Here is a 24435-nt window from a genome sequence, read left to right on the forward strand (position 1 = left end):
ATTATACAAATTGACATATTACCTTAATTTATGATCGCAATGTGAATTTAAACATATCATTAACCAACCTCTAAACTTAGAAAACACTAACCTCTAAACTTAGAAAACACTAACCTCTAAACTTAGAAAACACTAAAGTCATCAAAGATACTAACTGATGATCGTGTAGGCCATTTGCACAGTGCGTCTACACTAGATATACCAGTGCCGCCTGAAACAAAATAGTTCGAAGGCCGAAAATTTTAAATCAAAACTTTTCAAAAATTGTGCAAACTCTTGTAAAAGCCAGCTATACTTATGAAACACTTCTTCATATAATGTTTGAAGAACAGCTTAAATATTAAAAGAATTAAAGAATTGATGAGCCTGAAATTATTTTTGCAAAATTATGAAATAGAAATGCTACATTTTAATAGTTAAATCAAATTACTGATTTCATGTTTCAGATGAAGGGAGAAGTCGTATATCTTAAATCTGCCGAAAGAAGAATACACTCACAGTTACTTCAAAAGATCGAGAGAGGAACTCACAATAAAATATAAGAACAAGTACTTATATGTAGTTACTTGCAAACTTATTAATTATATTTCAGACTTTGTATTTTGATAATAAAAAAAAATGCATACACTTTACAGGAAATGGCTCTTCCGTAGAACCTGACTGCATTCCCATTTTAGATAAAGTGTCGTAAAATGTGGTTGTCGACTCGTCATTTTTATGTTTGCTAAAGTGTTATTAAATTTATTAAATTCAAAATTTTCGCTACACCCGCCCTTTTTTTTTTTTTAACTTTTCAAGACTTTTCTATCATGAATTAACCAATGATCCCCCTTCTCCGTTTTAATAGGGTTCGTATTGCTCAGCCTTTAACTTTCTATGTAATGTTTTGTGGACTTGTTCATCTTTTCGTTGTCTTTCGTGCCATGGAATTGTAGGCTTTACTTCGAGTTATAAGTTTTGAATGTCCCATTGGTATCTTCCTCTTCTATTTGACAAATCTCCTACAGTGGTACACTCCTACTATACTTAATTACAATTTCTTTGAACTGATTTTACTACAACAAGATTTGAATTTATTTCAGAGTTACTTTTATTTTTTGTCTTGTCATGCATGCTTCATATTCTGCACTTCACGATGTAAAAAAAAATCAAGAAAGCTTTACACTTATAAAATATGTTTCATAATCAATATTTCAAGTTCTTGGTTCATAATCAAATAGAAAGTATAGAAACAAATTTACTGGCAGGTTGTGGTATAAAAATCTGATAATATCAATGCCATGCTACAACCGTTTATATACAAACCCTCCATAAATATCATAACAAAACGATTGCAATACCAAGCAAAAATTGACCAAAAAAATTAACTTAACGTCCAGTGGCAAATATTCCATACATTTTAGGACACGGTCAAATTAATAACCAGTATAATAAGTAGGTTCTACAATTTTATCGTACCAGCTGAGGGCAAAATCTCTGGAAAAGAGTATATGTTGAATAGGAGCAGGCATTTTGTAATTTACTAGACTACCGAAGGACCCATCAAAGAGTTTATACAAGGGTTCTGTACCGTTGAGATAGCGTGGCGCTTTAATTTCTTCACTAGGCATTTGATTTAATTCCCCTTTTCCAATCTGACATGGTTTCGTATTAATCCATTCTGAACAGGAAAACAAACGTCACATAAAATAGGGGTCATGTCATTCATTCGGTAACTTGTTATATTTCTTAACCTCCGGGTGGAGATAAGATGAGTGTAAGAAAAACAGACGACTGACATTGTTGCACAGTAAGCATAAATAAAAGAAAAACAATAGTATTTTTTTTATAAATATCAGTCGAGCAGGATTACATTTTTGATCTCGTTTTCATGGAAGAACAGCTTACCCTTCCGGAGCACCTGAATTTGTAGACTTGTACGTCTTTTCGTCGTTAATCGTTTTTTTGCAATGGCGTTGTACGTATTTCTTCGACATATGAGTTTGAATCTCAATTTGGAATCTTCAGCCCTTTTTTGTTATGTTTCCTTAAACAGATCAGGTCTATTAAAAAGTAATAAGCTATCTGTTTTTTGCATGTATAACTGTTGTAAGGTGTATATCCCCTTCCAAAAAGAATTATCTATCGTTGACACAATCATCTACCTATCATTTTTATATCATTTTCGGAATATTGAGTAAGAAATGATTTAACAACAATTTGAATAATTGTTTGGTGCACATGCTTGTCCGTAAAGGTTCGTTTACATTGTTAATTGATCAAAGTTATGTTATCTTTGTACTTATTTCAAAATTAAATTAGTATTTAAGTTGATGTATATATACTTATTGTAATTGGTACATTTTTGTTTGATGGCGTTCTTGATGTTTAAACCTATAGCAAGTCCCTGATCAGAACAGATATACTTTCAACATAACCGATTTAGTCATTTAGTCATAGTCAGTAAAGCAGGCGAGACATTTTAGCGTGTGCTCACTTGTTTTGCTGTTGGGGTTTTGTCTCAATTATGTACATTTGTAAATTTATAGCGTACCTAATATATCATTTTAGGTAGTTATATAGCATTGGCTTTCAATTATTCCCAGAAGACGACATCGTTGCTTACTTTGTACCATATAGTCCTGTCAAATCCAATGCCACTGTCGATTAAAAGACAAAACATTTAACAAGTCAAAAGGTTGGATCACTCATTTAAAGTTTAATATATATTACATACATGTACCTATCATACACTATAGATAGATACGTAAACATTGTAAGTAGCATCATGACATGTAGGGGAACAGGAACAGCAGCACAACCACGCAAATAATTGTATGTGTTTGATGTTGTTTGTATGTTCACATAGAAGTGTTATCATTTATCAGCAAAATGTTCAGATTTTAGCAAGTAAACCAGAAAAAAGACAAGGTTATACAGCGATTGATATTACCATACAAAAGCAGTGATAATGTATCAATTTTGACGCAATTAAGAATTTATTTCAAATCCATAACTACTAAACATCTTCTGGAACATTTGAGATAATGACACTTTTCCTGTTTGATCAGAACGATTTGGTTGTAAATGTCTCATATCTGAGGGACCAACGCCCCTCAGATATGAGAACATAACATGTCTAGATAAAGGACGATCTTTCTTATAGGACGTATGATCATAATAATGTAAAACGATACTGTGCACATTGAATAAATAAGATATGCGCCTTATATATATACATGTATGTATGATAGTATACAAATACAGTTGACGTTTCTAGGGGACAACGATCTGATATGGGGGGGGGGGGGGGGGGGGTAGGGGTAGATTTTTCAGGGTTGATGAGTTTATTTTAACTTTTGTACACATTAGTTTTCTGCATTTCGTATTGCATCATTGTGTTCATTTCCATCCTGTCTTGTGCATATATACACATAAAATTAGAAGATATGGTATGATTATCAGAGACATTTCTCCGACAAATTATATGATTTATATGGGCCAAAGTCAGTAATAACGGGCCCGACAAAACGCGATTCGAAGATTTTGTTTTAAGTAAAATGAAGAGAACGATTAACATTTGTTAGCTTTATCTCAGAAACATGTAGGTAGATATAAAATTTTTCCAATCTTTCCAGAAACTATACACAAAATATATCATAAAAAATCAAATCAGAATAAAATAATGATTGTGCATATAAACAACAAAGTTCTAGAGCGTATTTTCGCCGTCTATCGCGGCTTTTTTGTCTTCTTGGTTAGTATCTGTATACTCAAAGAGTTGCTATGGATACATGAAAAGGATTGATTGTTTGATTGATTGGTATTTGGCGTTAAACGCCACTTTCGGTACTAAAGGCTATTTTGTTGTGGCTAGTTTTTTTGTGGAGGATACTTGAGTGCTCGGAGAGAACCACCGACCTTCCTCTGGAAGACTAGTGATCCTAGTCAATTAAGATTGGAGTCGAATGCACTAGCCACATGTGAGGTTCGAACAAAAAACCTCAGTGTTGACAGGCTAGTGAATAAATCCTTTATTTGTTAGAAAATGGTTACATATATGTGTCACTTTTGATTTAATCTTCTAAATTCGACAACCATAACAGTGGTCATTTGGGGCAGAGATATTCAAATCCGGTCAACCTTATCACGAAAGCGTTCGACAAGAGTTCTGAGAAATGACAAATAAAACACTTGAACAAATAGCTTTCTTGTCAACAGCAACCCCTTCTCAAGGAAATTTCATTAGAAAAAAAAAGCCCTGGAATATATTGCTACATAAAAGTGGAAATCTCACACAGGAAAAATTAAGGTCATCTCGATGATTTCAAATTGCATTTCCAAACGATACAGACCGACAGTGTTATGTCCTGAGTAAGTCGAAGTATGAAGTAGACCCAACTACCGTGGAGTCCTGTATTCTCCATGGCGACAGTAGTTTACCAATGGTCAAATCTCGTCAATCGATTGAACAGAGACGAATCAAGGTAACAAACAAAAACCGAAGGAAGCGCATCAACTTCAAAAGGACCGCGACCGGGTGCGTCGACAGGATGCGTCGACAGGGTGCGTCGACAGGGTAAGCGTCCTCTGTTATGCATGCATCATCCACCGTCACAATCGGACATAGGACGCAATCGGTTACAGATTAGTAATTATATTTACGTGAGAAATTGCCATGTTTGAAGCGGAATGAGAAATTAAGGGATAATGCTAGCTACTTTTCATTCTTGTTTATAATTCTCTGTGTGAAGCCATAGGAATAAAGGAACAAGTAAGCTATTCATGATGTATTCAATTGTCTAAAATCACAATGATTGGAGTCTTACTTTATCTTGACAGATATAAAAGACGAACTTGATAACTGTAACTGCATAAGTTAACACAATGGAATATAGCACAGGTGCTGCTGGAATATTGCTACATAAAAGTGAAAATCTCACACAGGGATATTAAAAGATATCTCGAGTTCAAATTGCATTTCCAAACGATACAGACCGACAGTGTTATGTCCTGAGTAAGTCGAAGTATGAAGTAGACCCAACTACCGTGGAGTCCTGTATTCCCCAAGGCGACAGTAGTTTACCGATGGTCAAATCTCGTCAATCGATTAAAAAGAGAAGAATCAAGATAACAAACAAAAACCGGAGGAAAGGGCATTGACTTCAAAAGGACCGCGACCGGGTGCGTCGACCGGGTGCGTCGACAGGGTAAGCGTCTTCTGCATGCATCATCCACCGTCACAATCGGACATAGGACGCAATCGGTTACAGATTAGTAATTATATTTACGCGAGAAATAGTCATATTTGAAGCGGAATGAGAAATTAAGGGATAATGCTAGCTACTTTTCATTCTTGTTTATAATTCTCTGTGTGAAGCCATAGGAATAAAGGAACAAGTAAGCTATTCATGATGTATTCAATTGTCTAAAATCACAATGATTGGAGTCTTACTTTATCTTGACAGATATAAAAGACGAACTTCATAACTTTAACTGTATAAGTTAACACAATGGACAGCAACCTGATAAGATTTAAAAGGGTGACAAAAGAAGACTATGAGAAAGTGATGGCTATATTTCCCCCATCTGAGATATATAAAGGCAGTGATTGTCTTCCTGATTATTTCCATATGTTAATTGATCTACCAAACAACGAGATGTATGCTGCTGTCATCGGAGATAAATTTGTATGATCATATTTTAATTTCAAGAACCAAAATATTTAGATATTAAGACCAGTCTTCTAAAAAAGATAAAAGTCATGAACCCAGTATATGCGTTCCACGTGATGTTTTATTGTTTGTCATTACTTTTATCCGTTTGATCTTTTAACTTCGTCAAAACTTATGTTCATTCTTCTATTTATTCAATCATAAACAATGCATGATTTAGAAAAGAAGCGGAAGATATTAAAGGGAGAATCCAAAAAATCGAAGAGCAACAGAAAAAAAATCATGGCAAAAAACGAAAATCGACATAAAGACAAACACTACATCAAAAACTAAAGACTGAGCAACACGAATCCCACACAAAAACCGGGGTTATCTAAGGTACTCCGGAAGGGTAAGCAAATCTTACGCCATACTTATTTAAGAAAGGAATTTTACATTTTTCTGTAAGCTCCAACTGGTTTATGACGTCATGACAAATTTGTGTAATTTATAACTTATCCGGATTTGAATACATGTCGATAAGGTCTATTTTATGACAATTGAATGTTTGTAAACACTTCAAACAATTAAAAATGCATTTTTAAAACCTTTATATGTCTTTAAAAAATTGGTGTATAAACTATCATAATTTACAAATATTCTCTCTTCTCTTATCTCATTACTGATGACCTTTGGTTTGGTTATCAGTGCCTAACAATAATTATTTTCTTGTCCTGATAAATCCCAATATTTCAGATTATAAATTTTGGTAATTTATTCAAACCAGATATGTTCAACGAATCTAAATAGGAATTACCTGTCGTATGTCACTTGTGGAACAGAAACTGCTGACTCTTCGTCAATGGACGAGACCATTACAGTTTTTATGGGGACCGTGTGGCTTATCTTTCGTTCTCTGTTTAATGGTTGACTTTTGTTTGTATTTTTCTTAAACTGATAGTTTTTGATTGGGCTTCTTAAGTATTTTTATCAATTGGTTGTTTTTGATATAAAAATATGAAAAAGTGTCAAATTAGGATCCTGAAATTATAAGGTATAACATATTTTGTGTTGATATTAAAAAGATATTTCATACTTTAGGTAGGATTTACTTTAATGACAACTGTAGATGATGGGAGAAGTATAGTTACTAGGGCAGTTAGAGACTCCAAAGAATACGCTGGTAAAGGAATTGCTGAAATAATGTTGAAATGGATGGATATAGGAGAACCTCTTTACCGACCGTAAGTAATATGGCATAAAATTACAGGAAATAGAACACACTCACCACTACTTCAACTGATTAACAAAGGAACATACAACAAAATATCACAACAAGTATGTTTATCAAGTTAGACCAAAAAGAAATATATATGCTTGTTTCCCACCTCCATGCTGACAAAATGGGGTAGGCAGGGAAATAATTTGATTTCTTGTTCTTATTTTTTTTTAGCTAAAATACAGGTAAATTTCAGACTGTGACAGATGATACTCAAAACCAAAAAGCATTTCGGCACAATTGAGGAGAGAAGAAAGATATAATCCATCATTTTTATTTGGTAATTGTCTGATTGACATTTAGCCTACTAGAATTTCACAGAAAGTCTCGGTACCGACTGTTTACACCTACTCTGACATGAGAGGGGGTCGTCTCAAATAAAACAAAGTACTAAACTTTTAGCATTGAAAGGTAAATAATTGTTAGAATGAAACAATAAACTCTCATATAAAATTTAACAAATCTTACCCCACCCTCTTGTTAAAATTGAGAATGGAAACAGCTCACTTGGACCAAAGTTAGATGTGAACTATTGCCATGACCACTTGGCAACCTTCGTTGACCGGTTGTTTTGCAGGCTTAAATAGTATTTGAACAAAACTTGGTATAAAAAATGTCGAATTTCCGGTACATCTATGCTAAATTTTTATGGTTAATGAGAAACTGTAAGTGTTTAAATGAAAGTATGTAACATTTATGATTCTTTAAATCAATAACAAACACGATTACGATCTATTTTTATTAGATTTAAATATATTTTAGTCGAATGTTTGCGTAATTTATGTGCGTACAGTGTCAGAATAACAAATTTAGATTTTTCCCCCCTGTTTTCTGATTGCCTTGAAATATGCAAAATGAACTATTTTAGAATAACTAACGAAAAATGACAGTTTCTATTATTCTATGTAACATTTTTTAAAATAACTAATTTCAATTGGCGTAAATGAAATGCATGACTATCCTGTTTCTGATACTACATCAACCGTTAAATTATTTCTCCTTTTTAAATAAGAAACTACTCAGTGATAAAAAGCACAAAGCATTCTAAAAATTTTACACGGCACGTTTCTCACATATCAGTGTAGTGAAAAGAACTTAATTGAAAAAAAAAAACTAAGTGCGTACCCTTCTGTCACGCCTATGCTGTTACCAATAACTCTATAAATGACGACAATGCTCATAGACATGATTTTGCCATGTGACCGTGACATCATCAACGTTTTTTATGATTCACTCCTTAAAAATGGAATTTATAATCAAATTATCAGGAATGACTATAATATTTTTTCTGTGTATTAAAAAAAAACTCAAAAATGTGGTGCACATTTTTTAATAACCAGCGTTCAGTGTGCGCCACATTTCTGATGTTATTTCTTCATAAACATTCCTTAATTATAATTTAAATTACTCAAAAAGCTATGTACACTCGGTGATATACTGGATTCTATTTAGACAATATCCGTTAAACAAAAATGTACAGAAGTCAATATATAGTGGTCTATAGAATATTTGTAAGATGCATGTTCTGGCACGGTCTTTTGTCGTTGACCTTAATTGCATCGTTCATTGACCAAATTCAATTTTGCGGGACAAGTGTAAAAATAAGTAGACGTGGTATGATTGCAAATCGGAGACTATACACCAGAGTTCAAAACAAGTGGACTAGGTAGGTCTTTTGTTACTGGGATGTATGGAACTGTAAACGGTCTATATATTGATTTTTTTTGTAAAAATTGCATGAAATGCAATTCAAACCCTATGGCTATTAGGAATCACTACCACAAAACTTCACTTGTCAGCAAAACGTAGAATATAATGAACATAAGAAGAATTTAACCTTACCCGACAAATATGGTTTTCCTAAGTTCCGTGGGTACTTTTGATTATAACTAGTACTACAGATAATCGCTGCTCTCCGTCTACAAATGTAATAATACCATGTAAATTTCGTTTTTTCGAAGCGCATTTCTGGATTTGGTTTCATTAGGCACACTCACACGTAAACATTTGAAAGCCAGGGATGCAGAAAACAAAATATAATGATTGCTTTTTGGCAACAATTGTTAAGTTTTCTGCTTAAGTTAGTCTGATAGGAACTACTTGTGATAGATCAATGATATTTTATATAAAGTTGGCATATTAGTTTGACGACTAATTTAAGGCCTTGTCCCTTAGGGCATGGTCCAGTGACTATTAATTAATTAGCAATTTTCAAAGTAAAGTTTTCTGCTTAATTTAGTTTGATAGGATCTACTTGTGATAGATCAATAATATTTTGTAAAAAGTTGCATTACTATCAGTACATATCAGTTTGTTAACTAATTTTAGGCTCTGTCCTCCTAGGGCATGGTCCAGTGACTTTGAAATAATTAGCTATTTTCAATGCTACGTTTTCTGCCTAAGTTAGTTTGATAGGATCTACTTGTGATAGATCAATGATATTTTGTATGAAGTTGCATTACTATCAGTTCGTATCAGTTTGATGAGTATTTCGAGGCCCTGTCCTCTTAGGGCATGGCCCACTGACATTGAATTAATCAGCAATTTTCAATGTTACGTTTTCTGCTTAAGTTAGTTTGATAGGATCTGCTTGTGATAGATCAATGATATTTTGTATGAAGTTGCATAACTATCAGTTCGTATCAGTTTGATGACTATTTCGAGACCCTGTCCTCTTGGTCATGGTCCAGCAACTTTCAATTAATAAGGAAGTTTTCTGCTAAGACATTTTGATAAGAACTCTTTGTGACAGATCAATGATATTTTCTATAAAGTTGCATTACTGTCAGTACATATCAGTTTGACGACTATTTTTAGGCCCTGCTCCTTAGGGCATGGTCCAGTGACTTTGAATTAATTAGCAATTTTCAATGATGAAGTTGTCTGCTTAAGTCAGTTTGATAAGAACTACTTGTGACAGATCAATGATATTTTGTTTAAAGTTGCATCACTATAAGTACATATCAGTTTATCGACTATTTTGAGGCTCTGCCCCCTAGGGCATGGTCCAGTAAATTTGAATTAATTAGCAATTTTCAATGTTAAGTTTTCTGCATAAGTCAGTTTGATAGGAATTACTTACAATAGACAACGATATTTTCTACAAAGTTACACTACTGTCTGTACATCTCAGTTTGTCGACGATTTTGAGGTCCTGCCAACTAGATCATGGTCCAGTTACTGAACTAATCAGCAATGTTGCTGTCCATCAGATTGGGGTTTCTTTTCTGAATTGTATACCGATAGGCGAAACTATCTTTGTGTCAACAGTTTATTTAATAACTTCTCGCTTGATGAACTGGGAATGTTAAATAATTATATGCTATAAATGATTTAAAAATATCTATTCTTTTCAACAGGATTTTGTATTTTACGACACGCTTAAAAGAACCCTAGAGATAAAGTACAATGTCATAGAGAATGAAAATCAATCTTTAAAAGCTGAATATATTGATGTCAATCTGCTTGGTCAAGTATTAGCATCGACTGACCATAAGCAGTACTTATTCCCTGATGATGAAATAGTTGCTGACTACGTACCATACAGGGCTATCAAATCTAATGCTCATCTGATCGTTTCAAAACGAACTGCGGTTGTGGTGTCTGATTTAGGTTTTCCACAAAGAACTTTACTTTCAAAAAGAAATTGCTTTCAAGCACCAATTGGAATGGTTCTTATTTTCAACGTTTATGGCTGTTTGTCTGAGAATATCAAAGAGCACCTCATTTTACACTTTGCTAAGTTTCTTTGTCGGTCAATGAGTGAATATATAGTACTTCAAGGTATATCAAGCAAAGGAACTAGTTGGACGTTTTTGGACAGCGCCATCGAAGAATTTGGATTTAAAAGAACGGTATCTTATGACATAAGTGTAGTAAGTGTCAGAAGAAGAATAAACACAAACTGTAATGAAAAAAGGTAATCGGATACACCTTTTTGTGTAGTTTCTATTTATATAAGTTTTTCATGAGCAGCAGTATCAAATCATCATATATGGCTACCTTCGTACGTTTCCTGTAGTAACGAGCACATTACTTGATTCTGCTTTACAATCAATTTGACAGAGAGGAATTGTTCTATACATGAATTTAGATATATATATATATATTATATGTGTAATTCTGTTTCATATGTTTATACGGAATTGTACAAGTGATGTCTGAGAACGCCTTGTTGTTTACTCTCTCTCTCTGATAATAAATGTCGTTCATTTAAGACGTGTGGGTTTAATGAGCTAGTTCAAAAACCGAAACTTTAAGTTGAATGACGAAGCCCATATCGTCACATGGTGGAGAAACCTTATAAAGCTTTTAAGAAGAAATGTACAAAATTTTGAGAAGTATCTGTGAAGGTTTTAAGACACAATTAATTTTTTTTCTGAGTACACGAGTACTGGATACGTGGTTGTTATTCGTCAATGTGACTGTACAAATTTGATGAATTATGAGATCATTAAGACCAATGACTTATACGGACAAATATTCACTTTATAACACAATTTTTCCACACATACATAGACATTTATTTTTACACATATGTCCAGAAACGCCTTTTTGTTTACTTTTGATAATAAATGTCGTTCATGTAAGACGTGTTTTTATGAGCTAGTTCCCAAACAAAAAACTAAAGTTAAAAGATGAGGTCCATATCGTCACACAATGTAAGCTTCTTGTAGTAGCGAACATATAATGACCCTGCTTTTCAATCAATTTGACAAAGGCAATGTCAGCTTCTGCCATCCCTTGGCGTCCGTCATCCCTCCGTCTAGATCTGTTGTCCGGATTTTTTCTTTAAAACTCTTCAGTACCGAAACTGTTCAATGGACTGACATCAAAGTTTGTCTGTTTCATCCACTTTATCCACTATGAAATGTGTGATTTTCGTCCAGGTTGATTAAACAACATGGCCACCGTGGCCAAGAATTGAACATAGGGGTAAAATTGTAGTTTGATTGATATCTCGAAAAGTATAGGAATAATAGAAAACTTACTGGGGAAAATGGCACAACAAGCTACATGTATTATCTACCTTGAACATTTATGAATAATCTATTTACATGTTTTGGTGTTATTGGCCCTACAATGTTGATAGTTTGATATGTTGACAGTTCTTTGCTACTGTTTCGAAAACTTTCGTAGCCAAGCTAATCTGAAAAATTCAAAAATTATTCACATGGCAAGTTCTATCTATCTGAAAAGTTTTAGAAAAATCCGAGCTCCTAAATGAGTTATTGCCCCGAAATGTAAGTAGTATTTACCAATTATCACAGTTTTTGGACTGTTATGCTATATAATAACTGTAAGATCTAGGTTGAAAGGGTAAATTGCAATGATGGTTTGAATGACATAATAAATCAATGCTTAAACTGGAGACAATCCCAACTAATTGTTTTGAGAAACTGCCCCGGAAAAACCATTATTTTCCAATTTTCCCAGTTTTTTATTGCTTTAATCTTAAAAGTAGGTTAAATTATAAATTGAAAAAAAATGATCAACACAACAAGATCTATGTACCCTGAAAAATCTGTTTTCTTTTTTTTGAGTTATTCTCCCCGGAAATAAGCACTTTTTTAAATTATTTGCTGTCATCTCGAAGACCCATAGGAGCTAGTCAACGTTAAAAATGTAAATGCAAAACTGATCAGCATGACAAGATCTATATACTCTGAAAATTTCTGAAAATTTGACAATCTGTTTTGGAGTTGTTGCCCCTGAAATGTTGATTTTTACTGTTTTATGCAGTTTGGCTTCTGCTCTCAAACACTACAAGAGCAAGATTAAACGTATAACTGATCAGCTACTCAAAGAATAACAGGTATATCCATATAAAGGTCCTAATTAGCAGCAAGTTTCTAAAAGGTGAGCAATACAGGCACAGATGTTCCTCTTGTTTATCTCCTTGTTCAATATGCCATTTTCATACTGCAGACTTTTGACTCCGTATTATATAATTTTTCGACAGATTACGTACTCTGTGGTAGGACATCTGGTATTCGGTCAAATAAGAGCAACGAAAAGAAGTAAAATAAAACATTTTGTACGTATAAAACACTGCAGAGTAGGTAACCTGTCGAAAAAATTATAATCCGCAGTCAAAAGTCGGTTATATGAAAATAGTCTATTTTGTGATCATCATTTTAATAGTCGCAATGTGTATGTTTTTTATTGTGTGTTTTAGTTTTAAGACAAATGGTCTAGAAAAGAAAATGGGTGGTTTCTGCACAGTGCCGCACACGTAAAACTGGGTTGAACCACACAATAGTTTGTGCCTGTACGAAGTTAGTCTATCTGGTCCATGTTTTTTTTTGTTGTTGTTAGTTTTTGTATGTCCACTTTTCGGAAGAGCGAATTGTTGATGGTGGAGGTTGAATGTTTTACCGTATGATATTTATCATGTTTGCTAGTATCTCCTCTTTATGTACAAGCCTAGTTGGTCGAGTAGTCTAGGGCGTTGGATCTATGGCGCTAGACACAGTGCAAGTTGCCACAATGTCATAGGAGCAAAGATTCGTACCCACTGAGGGGAGAAAAATTTGCCAAGGCAAATTTGCAAATCCAACATATATATATATATATGTATAAGTACGTCAAAACAAGTGACAACTCTACGACAGATCCATCCATTGGATCACTAGTGAAGGTGATACACGGCTGAAAACACATTTTTTATTCATAACTGCTCTAAATATTAGCACAACAATGTTAAATCTGCAAATTTGCGGAAGCAAATTTTTGTTCTTCCCTCGCCGGGATTCGAACTCATGCTTTTGAGATATCGAGACAACACCGCCTGCTCTGTGTCCATCGCTCTAGACCACTCAGCCACCTAGACTAAACTAATAATTTAGCTTTCGGTGGCCTAGTGTTACCTATCCTGGTCAGTAGAATCTAGAGTTGTAACACAGTACATGATATAGTAGGCATGAAGATGGGATTGATTGCAGATTAGCTCAATATTTATCGTAATGGATCATATGATAAAGTGACACAAAAATTATTTTGATAAGTATGTCTAAACAAGTGACAACTCTACGACAGATCCATCCATTGGATCACTAGTGAAGGTGACACACGGCTGAAAACACATTTTATATTCATAACTACTCTAAATATCAGCACAACAATGTTAAATCTGTAAATTTGCGGAAACAAATTTTTGTTTTTCCCTCGCCGGGATTCGCACTCATGCTTTTGGGATATCGAGACAACACCGCCTGCACTATGTCCATCGCTATATATATGTATATATATATATTTACATATTTCTGAGTACAGTAATATGTTTTATTGTGGGATGTTATCTTACCGTGTCTGTCTAGTACAAACCAGCATAGATCTTTATCTCATTACATTTTACATGCACATAAAGGTATTAATAATAATACCGAACTTTCGACAATATCAACCAACTGAACGAATGGAAATAGTATGCATGTTATTGTCCTGCATATACTTTCAATATTAATTGCTGAACAAGGAACGTACGGGTTTCAATCAACCATTAAATGTTATAGGCGCAGCCATTTTATGAAGATAAGATAACATGGCATTCAGAATTAAGAGTATGGCTAATCTTGATTGGTCGATGTGTGCAGCTGGTATTTTTTTTACTAGACTCTTCGTGCACTCTGTACGGAAGCCGGTTAGTGACAGGGTGTAGTTTTTTTTAAAGTCGTTATAACGACTTAGCTAATAAATCGTTATAACGAGTAAAGTAAGCTAAGTCGTTATAACGAGTAAAGTAAGCTAAGTCGTTATAACGACTTAAAAATAAAAACTACACCATGACAATAACCCTGCTTTCGTAACTCTACGTTATACAACAGGTAAAATAATATTTTTCTTAGCCCTAACAGAACTGAGTAGTCTTTTCTACGCTGTGATAAGACACGTGTGTTTGAGTGCAAAATTGATAGGCAAGGGAGATAAGTACAAAGTACGTTAAGAAAAGCAACGAGAACATATCTTTTTTTACTACAAAATACTGTCCTATTAATTTTTCTTAAATTCTAGCAAGGTTTCGTTCATAAAATCAAACTTTCTAAAGTCTGTATCTCGAAAAGGGCTACTATTGTCGCCTTTGATGAAATTTATTGTTTTTTTTTTGCAATCTAGAGCTATGGCAGTTAATCAGTTAAACAACAATTCATCCATCAATCAAACATTATAATAAATCAAATTTATTCTTGCATTAATTAAAGTTGCATGTTGTCTGGTTTATCTGTGTCAGATAAAGATGAACTACTAGGTAAAAATTTATAGGGTCTCATAATTAACGATATATATTTCTAAAAATTAAAATTATAAACGGAGCCTTTTATATTAGACAAAAATCACAATGATATTTTAATTTACTGGTACTTCTGCCTCCGTTAGTCGAATGCTATTCGTCCCTAAGGGTATCATTAAAACATTAGTCGGTGCTTGGAGCTTGGATTATTTATAACATATCTTTCTCAAAATCTCTGTTTTAAAATGTTTTGACTAAGGTTTCAAGTCACTTAGGCAATGTTGACCTTAGGTGGTATTTGCTTTTCTTTTTTGTCCCTTTTTAGCATAAAGCCCTCTAGTATTCAAGTATGCATATTATATTAACGGAGTTTGTCTCTCGTGCTGTGTGGAGTTTCCCCGTGCTTGAGGTATATTCTCTTATGTTTATTCAAAGTAATGGTGTATTTATTCTTGAGATAACTTCTCTTATGTGTACCACATCATTCACTAAATTTCAGGCCAGTTTGTGTTCTAAAATTTTAATAAGACGCACACCACCTATTCTTAGCCCCAATTCCTGTTCACGTTAAATTTTTCACTTTCAATCATTTATTGGGAGGAGGCGGAAATCAATATACCGTTATTTACACATCAGACCGTACTTGGTACCGGAACTTTGGATATACCAAACCAGGTACTTCATATCTGAGAAACAGGCAATATACCCGGTATGCCCTAAATTTCAAAATTCATTCATACATTTTGTATTATTCAAAATTATCAGTCAAAATGTTTTCTACAAGGATCACCAGTCATTCATTTTACATTTGATATCTAAATTACCAATATATATTCTACATACTTTCATGCTATCCCCGGTGCTAAGGGCCGTCTTAAACTTGCAGTGGCCCACTGTGACTGTGAAATGAAGAACAGCAATAAATCGCTCTTTTTTGCTTTTTGTGTGCTGTTTGCTGTGCATGTACTGTTTTTGTGTCATGGATAGATACCCCATATCCTTCGTTTTTCTATTATATACATCTTTGCTTTTATTTTTTACTGGTCAAGCCTTCCTGTTGAAGGAAATCCACAAAAGATCTTCGGAAGCACCACACCAAAATTATATTAAGTCTTATTTTCATTGAAGTAACTTTGCATTAGGGATTTAACTCTAGGTTGGAGTAGAATTTTTTGACAATAATCGCTGTGTTCAGAATCTAAATGCAAACAAGCAAAACATAATCATTAAAGCAGTCTGCGGTTTGAGGCCCTTTATAGCTTGCTGTTCGGTATGAGCCAAGGCTCCGTATTGAAGGCTGTACTTTGACCTATAATTGAATACTTTTTTACACATTGTGACTTGGATGAAGAGTTGTCTCATTTGCCCCTTATACCACATCTTCTTATATATGTGATATTTTTGACGGAATTCAACATTGAAATCTAAAGAAAGTCGAACTTTTACTCATATGTTATTTTCGGATTGATAACTCTCAAGTTTTAGATATAAACGCCAATGTTGTAAAAACGTTGTCGCATACGTATACTCTGAAGCTCAGCCAATGTCAATATTAGTTTTACTATTTAGGTGATAGGTAAACTTAATTTGCAAAACTAAAACCTACAGATACGTTTTACGTAGACCAAGCAAATACACAATTCAGCTGTCTTCAAATCACAATTTTTGCTGATTTCCCTAATTACTTCCTTAAATTACATTGTAGCTACATGATAAACAGTATAAGGAGCCACCAAAAGGACAATTAAAGGCAAAAGAAACCAAAGGAAGAATCAAAAGTGTTCAAGAAAAATCTGTCATTCTAACGCTTGTATTTTACAATCACTTATTCATTTCAACGGATACTCAGATTTGTAATAACCAGTTTCAACCGAGATGACATAATCCGTGTTACTGAGCTAACATTCTGTATGTTCCTGTCCCAAGTCGGGAGTCTGTAATTTATGAAGTTGTTGTTGTTTATTGTTGTATATCCTATTTGTTTTTCGTTTATTGCTTTGTACGTTAATCATGCCATTAATTTTCTTTTTTGAATTTGTCACGTCTTAGCCTTTTATAGCTTGCTATGCTGTATGGGTTTTGATTATTGATGAAGGCAGAACAATAACCAAAAGCTAACTTCTACATTATAGAGACTATATGTTATACAGATGTTTTATCATACCACATCTTTTTATTTTAATATAAGTATATTTTTAAAGAAGGGGGGGGGGGGGGGGTGGCCAAACGTTACAGTAAAAACAGTATCATTTAACATTAGACTTCGTCCTTTAGGATGTTCGCTTCTCTGTTTCAAAATAACAAGCTTTTTAAAAAAAAACTGTAATAAATTGATAGTTTATATATAAAGGAACTTAAAAAGCAGAAAAATAATAGGTCCCTGTCCGAGTTTTTGAAATATAATCAATTGAAAATTTGGGGGGAAATGATTCTCTCTATTTTTTTCATACATTTAACACGGTCATCTTTTTTATCTAAAAAAAAATGGAAAAAAAGGATTTTTAAATATGATTTTGGAAAATGGCTTTTAGACTATATGTTATAAAATTATGAAAGAAAAAGTAGGGGTTATCAGGCAATTTTTTTATTGGTAATACATTGATAAATCTAGAGGATTCCGGTTATCTGACAAAGGTCAAAAACAAGGAGTAGCGAACTTCTTTAAACATCTACCTATGCATATTTGTAACAAACTGTTAATGATGCTTAGCTTAATTTGGACATTTGAAACTGTAATAACATTAATGGTACCAGTTTTTTTGCACCAAATGCGCATTTCTACAATTAATGTCTCTTCAATGATGCTCGAGGCCAAAATATTTAAAAATCCAAAACTAAGTTTACAAATGCGAATACCAGTAAACATGATAAAATGGCAAATGAACAATGATTGGACATAAAGGCACCGACTATTTTCATATTACCGACTTTTCACTCCAGATTTAACATTTTTTCAACAGGTTACCTACTCTATAGTCGAACCTCCTGGTACTCAGTCAAGCAAGAGCAACCAAAAGAAGTAAAATAAAACATATAATCGGTGCAATTTAGGGGAAAATTTTTCTTTTTTCCGAACATTTTGTCGTCTATTGAAAACATAAAAAGGTAAATTTCCCCCCAAAAATGTACTGATTGCAAGGCAGATTTTTTTGTCGGTTTTTTAATTTGTTTTTAGTGGCGGATCATTGACATGTTTGAAAGTCTCTGATATATTTATTCACCACTTATTAATACTTTGGACGAGTTAGCCCCAGTCCAAAATACCTATCTTTTCAAGTGGCAGTCGAAATTCCCGCCCGTCAATCTTTTTTACATCTTCTCAAATTTTTCTATGCATTTTTGTTTCGTTTTCTAATATGTACATGCCACTTCCGGTCTTTGGTTTTGTTAGATGTATTTCTGCTTTGTATCGATCTGATGAGTAAAGTCCTTTTAAACTGATTTTTATAGTTTGTTCATATGTTGTTCTGTTATATCAATGTCCCAGGTAAGGGGAGGGTTGGCGCCTTCAAACTAGTGTAATCCCGCCACATTTTGTATGTGACTGTCTCATTGGCAATCATACCACATCTTCTAATTTCTATATCTGCATGTGTTTTTACTGCTTGATAGATTTTGTGTTATTGTTTTGCTTTACTGTTCGAGTTCATTTATTTATACCATTTCCTCATCTGGTATGCATATTGAAATGTGTGCACGATTATTGTACCATAATAGAAAAAGGAATGATTGATTGGTTTTTTTAACGTCCAGTGGCAAATATTTCAATCATGGAAAATTCAAATTTACAATTAATACGATAGGTAGATCCTGCAATAGGTGGTCGACCGGGATGAACAAATGATGAAGGTTGGGAAATTTAGAATGACACTGGAATATGGGTATTTTGATAGGAACAAAATTCAGCCTTGCAGCTGGCCACCTGTACAGATTCCCTTAAGAATAGTTCTTAAATTGTGGTTAGGGCTTTTTTATCATGCATGTTCACATCCGTACCGGAAACTCAACGTTTAAGTAGTTCAATCAAACCACCGATTGCATGTTTCAGGTAGGATTTACTTAAATAACCACCTTAGATGACGAAATAAGTGTAGTGTAGTGACTAGGGCAGTGAAAGTCTCCAAAGAATACGCTGGTAAAGGTATCGCTGGAATAATGTTACAGTGGATGGACAAAGAGGAACCTCCTTACAGACCTGAAGTCGTATATTATTAATCTGCTGGAAGTAGAATACACTCACCGTTACTTCAAAAGATCGAGAAAGGAACTCACAACAAACTCTTAGAACTAAAATGTATATGTAGTTACTTCTAAGCTGCATTTATGTCATACTTTGTATTTTGATAAAAACCAAAGGGATACACTTACAGAAAGTGACCCTTTCCATAGCACCTTACTATAGTCGTATTTTAGATGAAGTGTTGCAAAATGTTGGTTGCCCTTCAAAAACTAAACATTTATAAAGTGTCATTGTAATTTTCATATTTATGTATCTTAATATAACTGCTATCATTTGCTGATTCCCACCGATTATAAACTACTGCTCCATTATTCTTTTTTTTTCAGGATTATCATTTTTACGACGGACACAAAGAAACATTACATTATAAATACAGCATGTTGAGAAATGTAAATCAATGTTTTCTATCTGAATATATAGATATCAATGTGCTTGGTGAATTTCTAGAATCAACTGACTAAGGACAGTACTTATTCCAAGGAGACGAAATCGTTGCTGACTTTGTACCATACAGTGCTGTCAAATCCAATGCCACGATCATTTTTTTCTAAACGAACTTATGTTGTTGTGTCTGATGTTACATGTCCACGAAAAACTTTACATTCAGTAGATAATTTCTTCCAAGCACCAGTAGGAATGAAGTTTAGTCTCAATATATATAGATGCTTGTCTGAAAAAATCAAAAATCACCTCATTTTATACTTTGCTAAATTTCTTTGTGAACCAATCAGTGAATATATATTATTTAGTGGAATGTCAAGCACAGGAACTAGATAGACATTTTTGGACAGCGCAGTCGGAGAATTAGGATTCAAAAGAACATAATTTTATACACCTGGTGCATTGTTTGTCAAACGGAAAGTTACAAGCTATAACTGTATCAAAAAATTGTGTCACAGACAGCTATTTATTCAAAGATAACACAGATTTACAATTCACTATTTCAGCAGAACAACGACGCAAATACTTGTGTGTGTTTGGTGTTATTTGAATAATATAAAATGTCTAGATAATAGGACGATCTTTCTTACGAGGATGTCTGATCGTTATAATGAAAAACGAATAGTTGAACCTGTAAACAAATAAATGCATACGGAGTATATATCTTCCAATTGATACGATATTCCAGGGCTTGTATTTCTTATCATGATTTCCTTGATACAGGGTTTCTATTCACAAGAAAGCTATCAAACGAAGAGTTCCAAGAGGTGAAGTTGAAACGATCTCTTCGTAAATTTTACGGACGCCATCACGAGTTGGTTAACCGTTATGGAATATCAATACAATCCTGTCCCCTTTTCCCCGAATGTGACCTACCGAATTAGATTTATTACCGTGTTTGTACTAACATGAGCAACACGAAAGTGCAACATGTGGAGCAGGATCTACTTACCCTTCCGGAGCACCTTAGATCACCCCCAGTTTTCATGTATATATCATAATATACAATACAATTGACGTATCTAGGGAACGACCATTTTATATGTGGGGATGAAGGAGGAGCAGGGGGATTTTTACAGATTGATCGTTTATTTTAACTTTGGTACACATTTGTTTCCTGCATTTTGTGTTGCAGAATGTTTATTTCTATACTGCCTTGAGCAAAGTTACTTATGTTTAGTTCTTACCAGGGCAAGTTATCCATTTTCAAAAACCTTGAAGTCCCCTTCCCAGAAAATCAAATGGTAACTGAACACAGTGGGACTCGCTCCTGCTACTTTAAAGTACCAATGTACATAAAAATAAAACAAGGGAATATGGTATGATTATCAGACAATTATCCCCTGTCTATACAGGGTTTGTTGTTTCTTGGTTAGTATCTTTTAATTCAGAGCGTTGATATGGATACACAAAAAAGGATTGTTTGATTTATTGATATTTGGTGTTTAACACGCCACTTTCGGCACTATAGGCTATTTCGTGGCGGATAGTTTTATATTGTAGAGGAAGCTGGCATTAAAAGTGGCAACCCTAATCAATTTAGATTGGAGTCGAAGGCGCCTGCCACTTCTGAGGTTCGAACTTAAATATGAAAACAATACGTTATAAATTTCATGGGTGCGAAGCATTTTCTGGATTTACCTTCATCAGGAACGCTCCAAGCCGAAAAAAATTAAAATAAAAAACCTCGTTGATGATAGGCTAGTGATACAGTAGACGAACGTCTTATAACACTCGACCCCCATGCTTAGGAATTATGTTTGTCAGCATAAACTATTGAAAATCAAATAAATAAACTATTTTCATTAAGTAGTTCAATCTTAAATGAATAATTACCCTTATTGTTTAGAAAATGGTTACATATATGAGTCAATTTTAATTTAATTCCCAAATTTGTTCTAATAAATGAGAATGAAAACACCTGACTAAATAGCTTTCTTCTCAGCAGCATCCCATTTTTAAGGAAATTTCATAAGAAAAAAGCCCTGGAATATAGCGCAGGTGCTGCTGATATATTGCTACATTAAATTGGAAATCTCACACATGAAAATTTGAAGACATCTCGATTTCAAATTGTATTTTCAACAGGGTTGGCAAAAACCCGGGCTTTATGAGTACTGCCCAGCCCAGTGGGAAATACTGGGAAAACCCGGGTTTTACTGGATTTTAATGGGTAATACTTGGCAATACTGGGTAATATGAAATACTGACTGGAATCTTAGAGGATTCAGTGATAAATCACTAAAGCAATACATTAAAGAAATAAATTAGACATAGTTTTTTAATTTATAAGTTCACTTAAGATTGTTTGAGATTCTTAGTATACAGTGTGTAAATCTGAGAAAGTATCAATCCAGCAATTCAACTCTAAAACACACATGAAGACACATAGGGCTTTCTCAATGAGATTTATAGATGATATTCCTAAATATCTATTAACTTGCCATTTTGTCTCAATTGGTCTAACTGTGAACACGAAGCCAAAGAATTTGGTATGTGTTTTTTTTTAATATATATAACTAAAATCAAGAAAAAACAACTAATTATGTGTAAGGAAATTGACTTTTTTTTAACAATTTTTTATCAATAATTGAGTCATTGCTAAAAAGAGGTTTACTAAATTTTAGCACACTAATATGTACATCACTATGATTAATAAGTACAGTGTAATTATTCAGATTATAACACAGATTTGTTTATATAACAATAATCAGCCTTTTCATTTATAAAAGTGTTCTTGAAATGTCCCCTTAGGGTTTTTATTTAGCAATTGTACATGTATGATTGCATAACAATTTAGATTTACAATGCTCTAAAACACTGCACTTAAAAAAATTGGATTATTGAAACAAATCTTAGAAATAAGCAAGATATCCAAAAATGTGCAAAACATTTACCGCATTCTGCCTACATAGAATTTCTGATGTTATTTCTTCATAAACATTCCTTAATTATAACTTTAATTACTCAAAAAGCTATGTACAATCGGTGATATACTGGATTCTATTTGGACAATATCCGTTAAATAAAAATGTACAGAAGTCAATATATAGTGGTCTATAGAATATTTGTAAGATGCATGTTCTTGCAGGGTCTTTTGTCGTTGACCTTAATTGCATCGTTCATTGACCAAATTCAATTTTGCGGGACAAGTGTAAAAATAAGTAGATGTGGTATGATTGCAAATGGAAAAATTATACACCAGAGTTCAAAACAAGTGGACTAGGTAGGTCTTTAGTTACTGGAATGTATGGAACTGTAAATTAATTCTCAGTTATATATTGATTATTTTTAAGTAGTAAAAATTGCATGAAATGCAATTAAAACCATATGGCTATTAGGAATCACTACCACAAAACTTCACTTGTCAGCAAAACGTAGAATATAATGAAAATAAGAAGAATTTAACCTTACCTGACTTCAAATATTGTTTTCCACAGCTTCATGGGTACTTTTGATTATAACTAGTACTACAGATAATCGCTGCTCTCCGTCTACAAATGAAATAATACCATGTAAATTTCGTTTGTTCGAAGCGCATTTCTCACACGTAAACATTTGAAAGCCAGGGATGCGGAAAACAAGATATAATGATTGCTTTTCTGGCAACAATTGTTACGTTTTCTGCTTAAGTTAGTCTGATAGGAACAACTTGTGATAGATCAATGATATTTTATATAAAGTTGGCTTACTATCAGTACATATTAGTTTGACGACTAATGTAAGGCCTTGTCCCTTAGGGCATGGTCGAGTGACTATTAATTAATTAGCAATTTTCAATGTTTAGTTTTCTGCTTAATTTAGTTTGATAGGATCTACTTGTGATAGATCAATAATATTTTGTATAAAGTTGCATTACTATCAGTTCGTATCAGTTTGGTGACTAACTTTGAGGCCTTGTCCTGCATATCAGTTTGACGACTATTTTTAGGCCCTGCCCCTTAGGGCATGGTCCAGTGACTTTGAATTAATTAGCAATTTTCAATGATGAAGTTGTCTGCTTAAGTCAGTTTGATAAGAACTACTTGCGACAGATCAATATTATTTTGTTTAAAGTTGCATTACTATCAGTACATATCAGTTTATCGACTATTTTGAGGCTCTGCCCCCTAGGGCATGGTCCAGTGAATTTGAATTAATTAGCAATTTTCAATGTTAAGTTTTCTGCATAAGTCAGTTTGATACGAATTACTTACAATAGACATCGATATTTTCTACAAAGTTACACTACTGTCTGTACATCTCAGTTTGTCGACGATTTTGAGGTCCTGCCAACTAGATCATGGTCCAGTGACTGAACTAATCAGCAATGTTGCTGTCCATCAGATTGAGGTTTTTTTTCTGAATTTTATACCGATAGGCGAAACATATCTTTGTGTCAACAGTTTATTTAATAACTTCTCGCTTGATGAACTGGGAATGTTAAATAATTATATGCTATAAATGATTTAAAAATATCTATTCTTTTCAACAGGATTTTCTAGTTTACGACACGCATAAAAGAACCCTAGAGATAAAGAACAATGTCATAGAGAATGAAAATCAATCTTTAAAAGCTGAATATATTGATGTCAATCTGCTTGGTCAAGTGTTAGCATCGACTGACCATAAG

General features: G+C 33.6%; 1 long non-coding RNA gene across 1 annotated transcript; it reads left to right on the forward strand.

The window, feature by feature from the left end:
- Nucleotides 1-5596: 5596 nt before the first annotated feature.
- LOC127723569 (uncharacterized) lies at nt 5597-24403 on the forward strand. The gene is made up of 3 exons (XR_007992132.1): nt 5597-5669; nt 6735-6971; nt 24298-24403. It is a non-coding gene; the product is annotated as an uncharacterized LOC127723569 (long non-coding RNA).
- The last annotated feature ends 32 nt before the right edge of the window (nt 24404-24435 follow it).

This window comes from Mytilus californianus, unplaced genomic scaffold (assembly GCF_021869535.1).
Source record: "Mytilus californianus isolate M0D057914Y unplaced genomic scaffold, xbMytCali1.0.p SCAF_13, whole genome shotgun sequence".
Classification (NCBI taxonomy): Eukaryota; Metazoa; Mollusca; class Bivalvia; order Mytilida; family Mytilidae; genus Mytilus; species Mytilus californianus.